This window comes from Bos grunniens, chromosome 3, assembly GCF_055505025.1.
Source record: "Bos grunniens cultivar Pamir isolate PY7600 chromosome 3, Bosgru_T2T1.0, whole genome shotgun sequence".
NCBI lineage: Eukaryota > Metazoa > Chordata > Mammalia > Artiodactyla > Bovidae > Bos > Bos grunniens.
Window position 1 is genome coordinate 83,728,288 of NC_141167.1, and position 13,004 is coordinate 83,741,291.

Genomic DNA, 13,004 nt, shown 5'->3' on the forward strand with positions numbered 1-13,004 from the left:
CATAGTTGGTGCAAACATTAAAATAAATATTTTAATATTAATGTGAAAATAACACACTACCAAATACTGATTTGAAGTAAGCAATTTTTACAAAATTTAATTTGACTAATTTAAAGAATAATCAGTTTACATTTTGTCTCACATTAGGGATCTTTTGGTAATTATATCATATCAAATTATTATCCATGTATTTATTTTAGTTGGTCACTTCCATTAAATATATTTAATGAACTGTGATCAATTTGTACATATTTAATCACTGCACTGAATCTGATGCAGCTGTAGCTGATTCTAAATGTGAAACATTCATTCATTTTGAGTCCTGTTGGGTACCTGATCAGTATTCTAAACACAGGAGATACAAATAATGATAAACAATTACATTCCCTGCCCTATGTGATTTGTAATATATCAGTTAAGATAGACACTAAGCCAATAATTACATAAATAATTACTGAATCACAATTGTGCTGAGTGCAAGAAGATAAAGCCCAGTGGCCTGAGCACATATATTTTGGGCAGGGATAGCAGATAGCTTGTGAGATCAGGGAACATATTTAAGGAAATATTAGACTTAAAGGCTGAGTTAGTTATCCAGGTGCAGAGGGAGCAGAGTGGAACAGAAATGTGCCAAGAGAGATTACAGATGATGAGTGAAAGAATGTAATTAGTTGCAGTAACATTTTTGAAATGAAGGTATGAAAAACCTTGATTTTCAAAACGAGATTAAAGAAAATTCTTTACTAAGTTTTAAGTTATCAGGAAATAAAATTTTCTATTTGTGGGGATTCTTATTGCCTTTATAAGATTATTTCCTGAGTACAACCTGGAATGTAGGGAGAGAAGAAGAGATGCAGAAATAACATTAAAGTGCAACAGAAAAATGCAATAGAAGATGGTGACTTACCCAATGAATGTGGAAAGATATGTACTGATTTAAAAAATAAGAAGAAGAAGAAATAGAGCTAACATAGCACTTCCTCAGAGAAATCTAGGCTGAATCTTTCCAATCTAACTTAGATCATCTTACAATATTTCAAAAGGCACAGCCTATCCTTTTACGTAAAAATGTATAAATGCACTTATTTATTTTTAACATATTGTCCTTCACTAGTTGGTAAGGTCCACAAGCACAGGTTCAATGTTCTATTTGTCACTTGCTGCTGCTGCTGCTGCTGCTAAGTCACTTCAGTCGTGTCTGATTCTGTGAGATCCCAGAGACGGCAGCCCACCAGGCTCCCCCATCCCTGGGATTTTCCAGGCAAGAACACTGGAGTGGGTTGCCATTTCCTTCTCCAATGCATGAAAATGAAAAGTGAAAGTGAAGCTGCTCAGTTGTGCCTGACTCTTAGCTTAAGTCATCATTAATGATAGAGTTTAGCAAAGAATATTTTTTAAGTTATTTTGTTAATATTGGAAGGATGATCTGGAAAACAGAGATAAAAGTTCTAAGTTTCTGATATAAACAGCTAGAAGTGTGAGTATTTATTCTAGGTGAAGGGTGGTTTGTTAGGTCTGTCTTGAATGCACTGATGTTGAAGGCTCTCAGGTACCAGAATAAGTCTACTGAGGAAACACCTGTACATAGGGGTCTGTGATTTAAAATGGACATCTGTGGGATGTAAATTTGGGATCTGTCAGCATGTGAACTGTAAGAGAGATGGAGGCTACAATTCTATGCAGAGTATAAGAAGAAAAAAAGAAAAATCCTGGGACAGAATCTTGTGAAACCCCAAAATGTAGAGCTCTTAGAAATAAAGAGGGTTGTCAGATAAAACCAATAACCCAAAGCCTGACAGGTTAGAAGAAAAGACAAATAAAAAGAACTGTATGCTTTTTCTAAGAATCTAAAAGAGGAATGTGTTTGAAAGAGGGAGTCATAAACTGGGTCAAAGGTCTGTGAGGTCAGGTGAAAAGGGAAATTTTACAAATATTCATTGGCTTGTGTTTGTTTGAGGTCATTTGTCAGGATTCTTGACTTCTTTCCTTGCCAGCCTTGAGACATGTCACTTGAACTGTCACCATTCATCCACCATCATCCACTCACTTATTAAAGCCAGAAATCAAGGTGTACTCATTGATCCTATCTTTCTCTACTTTTAATTTCTTTTAATATAATTGGAGGAGAATTGATTTACAATGTTGTGTGGTTTCTGCTGTACAACAATGTGATTCAGCCATAATTACACATATATGCCCTTCTTCTTGAGCCTCGCTCCCATCCCCCATCCCACCCCTCATCACAGAGTGCAAGGCTGGGCTCCCTGTGTTATTTATATACCAACTTCTCACCAGCTATCTACCCTATCCTCCTTCTCCCAGGGTCCACAAGTCTGTTCTCTGTGTCTGTCTCTCCATTCCCTCCCTGCAAATAGGTCCATAAATACCATTTTATAGACTCCACATATATCATTATAGATGTTCTCAAGAACCTTTGTAAGCTGTACCATTTGGCTCTATAGTGTACTAATAGTCTCTGTAATTTCATGTAAGTCAGAGTCCACTGACTTCTCTTCCAACCTTGCAAGTTTCTTTAGTAATTATGGCCTCTGACTCCTAGAGGTTGTGTAGCAAAACCTGTTCTCCATTATTTCAGGACTCCATATTTCCATTGATATTAATGTAATCAGGACCGTGACCATTACTACTGATACTCTAGCCTGAAGAAAACAGCCACCACTGAACTTTTTAAAGTGATGTTGAGGTGCGTGACTGAAGCCATGAAATTAAAAGACGCTTACTCCTTGGAAGAAAAGTTATGACTAACCTAGATAGCATATTGAAAAGCAGAGACATTACTTTGCCAACAAAGGTCCGTCTAGTCAAGGCTATGGTTTTTCTAGTGGTCATGTATGGATGTGAGAGTTGGACACTGAAGAAAGCTGAACACTGAAGAATTGATGCTTTTGAACTGTGGTGTTGGAGAAGACTCTTGAGATTACCATGGACTGCAAGGAGATCCAACCAGTCCATTCTGAAGGAGATCAGCCCTGGGATTTCTTTGGAAGGAATGATGCTAAAGCTGAAATTCCAGTACTTTGGCCACCTCATGCGAAGAGCTGACTCATTGAAAAAGACTCTGATGCTGGGAGGGATTGGGGGCAGGAGGAGAAGGGGACGACAGAGGATGAGATGGCTGGATGGCATCACTGACTCGATGGACGTGAGTCTGAGTGAACTCTGGGAGTTGGTGATGGCCAGGGAGGCCTGGCGTGCTGCACTTCATAGGGTCGCAAAGAGTCAGACACGACTGAGCGACTGAACTGAACTGAATTGAACTGAGGTGCCTTTTATTAGCACATTTCTGATGGCTTGGAGGATGGCATTTCCTCCCAGCCCTCCTTTGAAACATAATCCTCTGATAGATCTGCTTACCTAGGATAACATTAATATATGCAAAAGATCCATTCTCAATCTTAGGATCCTAGGTTTTCACAATCAAAACACTGATGTGAGCATAATAGACAGCCTTGGTTGCAATCTCTGGGGATCTGTAGCTATGTCAGATTCTGAGTCTGCTTACTTAATATACAATATTTGTTTTTCTCTTTCTGACTTCATGCTGCAGAATGGGCTTTAGGTTCTTGAGTCCTTGTTCTTTAAGAAATTCTGGCTCCTCAACCTCCAAAAGGTATCTGCATCTCTCCCTATATCTGACTCAGCTGACCACTGTCCTAATTCAAGCTCTCATTATCACTTAGGCCACTCTAACTGTCCTTCCTTGTTCCCGCCCTTGCCCTCTGCACCCTTTCATTCCATTCAACATCTTAAAAGACAAATCACATGCTATCTCTTCTCTACTTAAAACATTTTCAATGATTTTTCTTTACACTTAAATAAAACCCTAGCTTCCTAACAAACATAAAACATTCTTAATGTAGAGCCTGACTAGTCACAATCTCTTCGTTTTCAGCATCCTCCTTACTCACTAAACTCTGCTCCTATCAGCCTTTTAAATTTTTTTTCAAGAACACAACACACTCTTTTCGCCTTACAGTTTTTGTCATCCTTGTGTATTTTCCAGAAATGTTTTTTTCCTCAGATATGACTGAATTTACATCTCAGCTTGTCATCTATTAACAATAAGAAACAAAAACGTCTCTTGCTACTTAAGTAAGTAATCCCATTCTACACCAAATCACTTTTCTTTAAAATTTATCACTATTTGTAAATATCAGTATTTGTCTACTTTTTCTCTGTCCCATACTAGTTGTCCTATTCACAGCTGCATTTCCCAACCCCATCATAGTGTCTGCCTGAGTGTAAGTATTTAATATATATTTGCTGATAATTAGATAGAGCTGTGTCATTTAAGTCATGGGAACAGGCTTTCTGTTGGGGTAACTAGAACAGTAAATGGCAAGTAAGAGAAAACTTAGGAGAATGGCTGTGATGGGAAAGGAGAGAATAAGAAAGTAGCTTTAAAGAGCTGTTTTTTCGAAGAAAATTTTACATACTCTTTTAATGGGTATAATAGAAGGAATAAGAATATATAGTAGAAAAAGGTAATATTTGATAGTGAAAGATTCCTGAGAAGGCAAGGGTGTCGGTGATTCAGATGGGCTGTGAAGGGATTAAGCATTAATACAAGGATAAATTCTCTTGTTAAGACAGAAGCATAAAACTTGGGAAGAGAATGGTTAGTATGCAGTCTTCCTGAACAGTTCCATAAATTTTCAGTTAAGTAATGATTTCACCCTTGCTTCTGATGATTCTTTTTTTCCTTATTATTTATTAAAAGCTTATGGTTACTCCATCACTAGCAAATTTCAAATTAATGATTTCAGTTCAGTAGGTTAATAGAAAATCTTTCTTATATTGTTTTGCAGCTAGTTGCATACATTCCTGACATTAAATTAATGCAACACTGTCCCACTAATTCAAAGTAAATATAGTTTCCTTATCCTATACATTGGTCTCAAAATTTTGGAGTATATTACTAAGACATTAAAGAGAGGCAATGTATTCTGACTAAATTTGGAAATGCTATTAATTCTCTATACATAATTTCTACTGTCTGTCAAAACACTTGCCAGGAAGTTTTATAAACTGATTTTCTGAACTAATAAATGTATTTCTCATTATTTCTCAGATATTGTATATACTTTCCTTTCCTGATAGCTTTCATTCACATTTCTCACACATTTAATCTCATGCCTTAAATACCTCATGAAATCCAACTCTGGTAATTAGCAATAATGCCCTAAATTTCTACTACTGAATGAGATATTAAAATAGGGAAAAATAAAATTTAAAAAATCCCTTTGGTTATTTAGATTTTTAGCATTAGATAACTTTATTTTCTACAGGGAGGTCATTAGATTGACTAACAGAAGGAACTAAACTCATTATTTAGGCTCACTCCTGTCCACCTTCATGAGCTGAAAATAGTAGGTATACCCAGAGAGCAGAAACAGCTTTTTATTGTTGAGTCCTGGACATTATTCTAGATCAGAACTGAAGAAAATGTGTAAATATGCAAGTAAAAACGATATAACAGGTATACTGCAGATGGTTTGCTGTGAAATTTGTGCCTTTTATGTTCATAAGTCTCTTCTTAGTGAGAACTCACAAAAGAACAAGCAACACTGTATCAGAAAAAAAAAAAGTCACCAAAAAATAACACTAATAGAAATGCATTTCATAAATGACATATGAAACAGACTCCCTGCATCAGAAAGCCATGATGTTTGACTTCCAGAAACAAACAGAAAGTTTGGTTGCTCTGTAGGTCTTGAATCTTTCCTCCGCAGAGCACTCTCCCTTTCTCAATTCTGGCACTCACTCTTTAATGTGGTGCTGCCTTGTTGTATTTTAAAATTTTTAAATGAGTAATGTATATGGACTGAATATCTATGTCCTAATAAAAACAACAACAACAACAGAAAAGAGAAATATTGAGGTTAGTGAAACAGGCTGCAGTGACCACTCTTTCAGTTTTTCCGAAGATGATACTTAATTGTCTATCTCCTTTGCCTCCAAGTTTTTCTTACTGTTGGCAAACACTTTAGCTGGGCCAACACTACACCTCGTGCTGTAACACAGACCTCAACTACACAGTGGTCTGAGCCCTTACTCTTCTCCACATCAGAATGTAATTGCTTCACTGTCCTATTCAGTGTTTTCACCAGGAACAGAAGCACCAAAAGACATCTATGCGAATTTTAGACCTATTACCCCTTGATGACATTATATAGCAACAACCCTAAATTCTCAACACGATCAATTATCAATAAATCTTTGAATATGTTACCTCATTTCTGTGACTATAGTCTACTGGCATAAAAAGCCCCAAATACCCTTATCACAGTGATATGAAGTTCAGTAATCTTTATTTACCCACTAGTAGAAGCATCCTGGTCCTGGGATGTAAAACCAATAATAAAACACTCCTAAAGTAATGATATAGGAAGAACAAATTCTACAAGATAGTTAGTGGAAATAGTGGTGAGAGTGGTCAATTCTAACTTTTTGTTTTCTAGACCTATATATTCTAGCTTTTGAGGACATAGCCGTATATGATCTTTAGTTTAATAAATATGCCATATACCATCTGGAAGGAAGTACAGCAAACCAAGATGGCACCATCTACAGGCAATTTCAAATTTCCATCAGGTTGTCTGGTTCTATATGACACAGTGTAGAGTAGTGAATATCATGGATATGGATTCTTTGTCACACCTCTTTCACTGTGAAATGTGTTTCTTTGAGACAACATTATGCATATTTCATGTCAGTAAATACAACATGGTAAAGCCCTAGGATTATGGTGCTATCAAGGCACCACATGCAGTAAAAGCATGCCACCATCTGCTGTAAGTGCGATTCCAGTAGAAGTGAATTGTTGCTGCTGCCTACAGCAGGAACACTGAGATGAACTGACTCACTGTCTAGTGCTGCTGGTTCCCTCGAAGGAGAATACCATACTGAGGGCTCAGTTTTGATCTTTGCTGCTGACCAGTTAGTCTTCAGTAACAGTACTCTTGGGCTTCTCTGGTGGCTTAGATGGTAAAGAATCTACCTGTAATGCGAGAGACCTGGGTTCAATCCCTGGGTTCGATCTTTGGGTGGAGAAGATTCCCTGGAGGAGAGCATGGCAACCCACTCCATTATTCTTGCCTGGAGAATCCCCATGGACAGAGAAGCCTGGTGGGGTACAGTGCATGGGGTCGCAAAGAGTCAGACATGACTGAGACTAAGCACAGCACAGCTGTACTCTTAATGAGAAGTCCCTGATGCTGAATCAGTTCATAGTTTCCAGTCTGCCATTTTGTCCTCTACCTTCTGGGTGCATTGCATAAACTGCCTCTGTTTCATGAGGTATTTGACAGGTTGAAAGTGGTAGGGTTTGTAAATTCTGTTTAAAGGAAACAATAAATTGGACAGTGAAAATGGTTAAGTTTAAACAGTTAGATGAAAACAGGGAATGTGGTAGTCAATTCTGTGTGTCATTTTGATTGGCCATGGGGTCCCCAGGGGAAATATTATTGGGGGCTGTGTCTGTTTCTGAATGAACTGAATGAATTGAATTGGTGGATTCAGTAAAGCAGATTGTCTTCCCCAATGCAAGTGGGCATATTCTAATCCCTTGAGAGCTTGAATAGAACAAGAGGACAGGAAGGAAGAATCTGCCCCTTTGCCCCCCATCTCTCACTGATTGAGCTGGGGCCTCTTATCTTTTCTGGCCATTGCACTGGCATTCATATCATCAGCTACGCAACCTTCAGACTCAGACTGAATTACACTACTGGCATTCCTGGGTCTTCAGCTTCTCATAGAACTTCTCAGACTCTGTATCACATTAGCTAATTCCTCATAATAATAAATCTCCTTTAATATCTGTAGCTATAGATCTATAACTATGCCTATATCTACATCTATGTCCATATTATATAACACACAGGTATCTTCATCCTACTGATTCAGTTCTCTAGAGAACCCTGTCTAATACAGTATAGAAGTTCAGCTGTCCATGGATTCTATCTAGAAACTGTTTCAGAAAATTATGCCTTCAATTGAGAATAGTCTTTGGGCCAAAATAATAGGCGCAACTTGGATTTTTAAGAAGCCAAATCTATGTTTATAAGAGATATTGGATGAACACATAGACAGGAAATGAGCATAAACAAAGCAACTAAAAATTACAAAGCAAATCATATTATTGAACATGCAATATCTCCAATAATGTATGATATTTTTCATATGATTTCATTTCAATTGCCTTTGAAAATTATTATTAATATCACCACTTTATAGATAAGGTAATTCAGGCCCATAAGCACCTACCAACACACCTTAGATTACACATTAATGAAAGACCTGGCTGTTACTCAACTTAGGCTCTTTTTATTACAATGTTTATTCTCTTGCTCAATGAAAGAAACCAGACAGCAAAGAGTTCAAACTGTATGATTCTGTTTATATTTTTATAGAATTCAAACTAATGTGTAATGAAAGAAAACAGATCTGGAAATCATGGGTAGAAAAGGGGACTGACTGTAAGGGGCACAAGGAAACTTCTAGGAAAGAGGAAGTTGCTTTTATGCTGATTGTGTTGATGGTTTCACGGGCATATATAATTGTCAAAACTCAGGCTGTACACTTTTGTGTACATAATTGTTTACCTAATGGTATAAATTATGCTTAATAAATGACAGTTTTATTAGTAATAAGACATTAATGCATGTATTGAAAACACAAAATAGTATAAAGAAAACAAAAACTATGCAGAAGTTGGTTCTCTTTTAGTTTTCTATCTTTCTCCTAAACATCAATATGTGTGTTTTTTCTGAATAAATTAAAACTTTTACTAAATATACAATCAAGTAGATTTTATGTTTCAGCAAATTTTTGCTAAATAAATACATTTAATTAAAAAAAGGTAAGTACTGAAAACTTCTCAGAAGTAAATATATTTGAAGGAAGGAAAATTCAAACCATGTTGCAAACAAAAACATATCCTCTCAAATGAAGTGGATAATTTAAGCAATACTGTAATATTTTTCAGGCTTCCCTGATAGCACAGTTGGTAAAGAATCCACTTGCAATGCAGCAGACCCCAGTTTGATTCCTTAGTAAGAAAGACCCATGGGAGAAAAGATAGGCTACCCACTCCAGTCCAAATTATGAAGGGACTTTACTGAAGTTAGTACATATGCTGATAGTATGTACTGTGAAAAGACAAAAACATATTAAAAAAAAGAGAATTATTTTTAATTGTCCTTTGTCTATACTGAAAAGAAGCTATAAAAAATTCACATTACCCATTTAGTTATTTTACTACAAGTTATTCATGAGAAAATTAATCAGTAATTCAGTCAAAATTTAGGTAAAATGATGTTTATACTTCTTTTACTTTCTAAAAGCACAAAACAATGCAAGAGTAATTGTGATAAAGAGACTAGTCTCCATTATATATAGAACTTCAATTCACAGTAAAATAACTATTGCAGACATTTTTACATTTCCTTTCCTGTTTAAACACTATATATCAGTTACAGATCTGAGGTATTTTCTGAACAAATCATGTGACTTATGTTATGAGCACCACACTTTAGTAGCTTTTAATTAAGTACAAATCGATCTCTCCCTTTCCCATATTTCTCCCCTGGGGATATGCTCTGCTACCTGTGGTCACAAGGCTCTTGCCCTTCTCCTAATCTCAAGAGTAATTTTCAGGGGGTCATTGATTGTATTTGTTTATACAGAACATCCACATTTCAGTGTGGGAAGGTACTGCTGACTGGCAAGTGTCTTTGTTTTTCACAATTCAGTTCTTAAAAAGGACAAGGTTCTATCTTCTTAGTCTTTGATATTATTTTCCCCAACACTTGTATAAGTTGTTATACAAAATTATATTATGAAGACATTTTAATCATGGTTTTCAACAACTATTTAAAGGATTACAAATATCTTTGACATATAATACTAAGTTAAAACAATAGTGCACACTTCTGTACCCAGCCTGCAGCAGGGAATTAAAGACTAGTTCAAGGTTAAATTAAGCATGTACAAAATGAGGGGTTTTTGAAAGAAGTATATTTGTAACTGCACTTCTGAACTGATTGTAGTTGTAATTGGATTTCTGCATTGCTTATGAGCTTTCTTTTTTCCTTTTCTCCCCTTAAGCATACAGCAAGGTTGGATAATATTTAATTTATTCTTCAAGTGTGTGTGTGTGTGCACACACATGTGTGCTCAGTTGCTTCATTCATGTCAAACTCTTTGCAACCCTATGGACTATGGCCTTCCACATTCCACTGTCCATGGGATTTCCAAGGCAAGAATTCTAGAGTGGGTTGCCATTTCCTTCTCCAGGGGATCTTCCTGACCCAGGGATCAAATCCATGTCTCCTGCACTACAGGTGGATTCTTGCCCACTAAGCCACTTGGGAAGCCCTATTCTTCAAGTGCCATCTTTCAATTACTACTCTAGGGTCTAGATTCTATTAGTCCATACTGTTAATATGTAACTTTCAGAATAAGTTGCTTTTACCCACTGGTTTATTTTGTACTTCAAAGGTTTTACCAGGGTTTAAAAAAACACAATTTAAATAACTGTATCACTCCTAACAAATATTTATGAAGGATCTACTATGTTCCGACCATACATGGATGCACAGTTGCATCTGGCTCTTTGCAACCCCCTTGGACTGCAGCCTTCCTGATTTCCTCTGTCCGTGGGATTTTCCAGGCAAGAATACTGGAATGGGTTGCCATTTCATCCTCCAGGGATCTTCCTGACTCAGTGATGAAACTGGCATCGCCTGTGACTCCTGAATTGGCAGGTGGATTCTTTCACCACTGAGCCACCTGGGAAGCCCATGTTCAGAGCACTGCAATGTAAATTCTGATAATTCTAAGGTAAAATTCAGAATACCTATGAGATAGTTCAAAAACAATCCTAAGAAACAAATAAAGGGATTTCCCTGGTGGTCCAGTGGTTAAAACTCTGTGCTCCCAATGCAAGGGGCCCAGGTTCAATCCCCAGTTGGAGAACTAGACCTAACATGCTGCCACTAAGAGTCTTTATGCCCCAACCAAGGATTCTGCAGGTCACAACTAAGACCTGGCACAGCCAAATAGATAAATATATTTAAAAATAAACAAATACATACTTTCAATGCAACTTAAAATACTTTGAACAAGTAAAATATATTGAAATTGGGGGGGTCATAGAACAAAATATAAGTTGGATGGGGAAAGTTAGTAACATTTTTGGATAACTGAATTTTGAAAAATGAATTTAATTTGACTGTTAAATAATCAGTATAATATAAAGATTAAGTATACTGTGCAAAGGCACTCTTATATGGAGAATGGGAATGTGTTAAAAGAGACAGATATTGTTCTATGTGGCTAAAACATAAAGTTCAAGATGACAAGCGGAAATAGATGAGCCTGAGACAGGAAGCTGTCAACTCACAGAGCGATATAAATGTTGTAAAAATAAATTTGACCTCCCTTGAAGAAGTTGAGAAAAATGAAGAATTTTCATCATAGGAATCACATAAATAGTTCTGTTTGGTTTATGGTCATGCTGGCAACAGTGTGTATGAACTTGAGGTAGATGAAAATTAGAGAAAAATACTGAGTAGAAGGCTGTTGCAGTAACTTAAACGCAAGATTTAAAAAGCCTCTTGATGAAAGTGAAAGAGGAGAGTGAAAAAGTTGGCTTAAAGCTCAACATTCAGAAAACGAAGATCATGGCATCTGGTCCCATCACTTCATGGGAAATTGATGGGGAAACAGTGCAAACAGTGTCAGACTTTATTTTGGGGGGCTCCAAAATCACTGCAGATGGTGACTGCAGCCATGAAATTAAAAAACGCTTACTCCTTGGAAGGAAAGTTATGACCAACCTAGATAGCATATTCAAAAGCAAAGACATTACTTTGCCAACAAAGGTTCGTCTAGTCAAGGCTATGGTTTTTCCTGTGGTCATATATGGATGTGAGAGTTGGACTGTGAAGAAGGCTGAGCGTCAAAGAATTGATGCTTTTGAAATATGGTGTTGAAAAAGACTTCTGAGAGTCCCTTGGACTGCAAGGAGATCCAACCAGTCCATTCTAAAGGAGATCAGCCCTGGGATTTCTTTGGAAGGACTGATCCTAAAGCTGAAACTCCAGTACTTTGGCCACCTCATGCAAAGAGTTGACTCATTGGAAAAGACTCTGATGCTGGGAGGGATTGCGGGAAGGAGGAAAAGGGGATGACAGAGGATGAGATGGCTGGATGGCATCACCGACTCCATGGATGTGAGTCTGAGTGAACTCTGGGAGTTGGTGATGGACAGGGAGGCCTGGCGTGCTGCGATTCTTGGGGTCACAAAGAGTCGGACATGACTGAGAGACTGAACTGAACTGAAATGCAAGATAATGGAAATCTGACATGCCAATTAAGTATAAGAGAATAAATTAAACACAGACTGTAGTAATGATAGTTAATATGTATAAAGTTGAAAGTGTTAGTCTCTCAGTCCTGTCCAACTCTTTGCGACTCAATGGACTGTAGCCTGCCAGGCTCCTCTGTCTATGGAATTCTCCAGGCAAGAATACTGGAAAGCGCAACCATTCCCTTCTCCAGGGGATCTTTCTGGCACAGGGATCGAACCTGGTCTCCTGCACTGAAGGCAGATTTTTTACCATCTGAACCACAGGGAAGCCTAATATGTATAAAGTGCTCAATATATGCCAGGATTTAATCTAAATGTTTATAACTTATTTAATGTTCATATAATACATGCATTTATTTTTGTTCTTCTCAATTTATAGTTGAGAAAACTAAAGGACTAAAGACATGAATTAATTTGAACAGGATTACATAACTTGTTTTGGAATCCAGATTTGAAGCCAGACATTCAAATTCCAGAGTCCTTGCTCAGAACCAACCATGCCATATCAACTTGCCTAATTGAAGAAATAAAAGATAAAGAATAAAAGACACAGTTTATTCACTAATAAGAATGGGTGGTAAAGATAATGGATAATTTATCCCAAGCATTT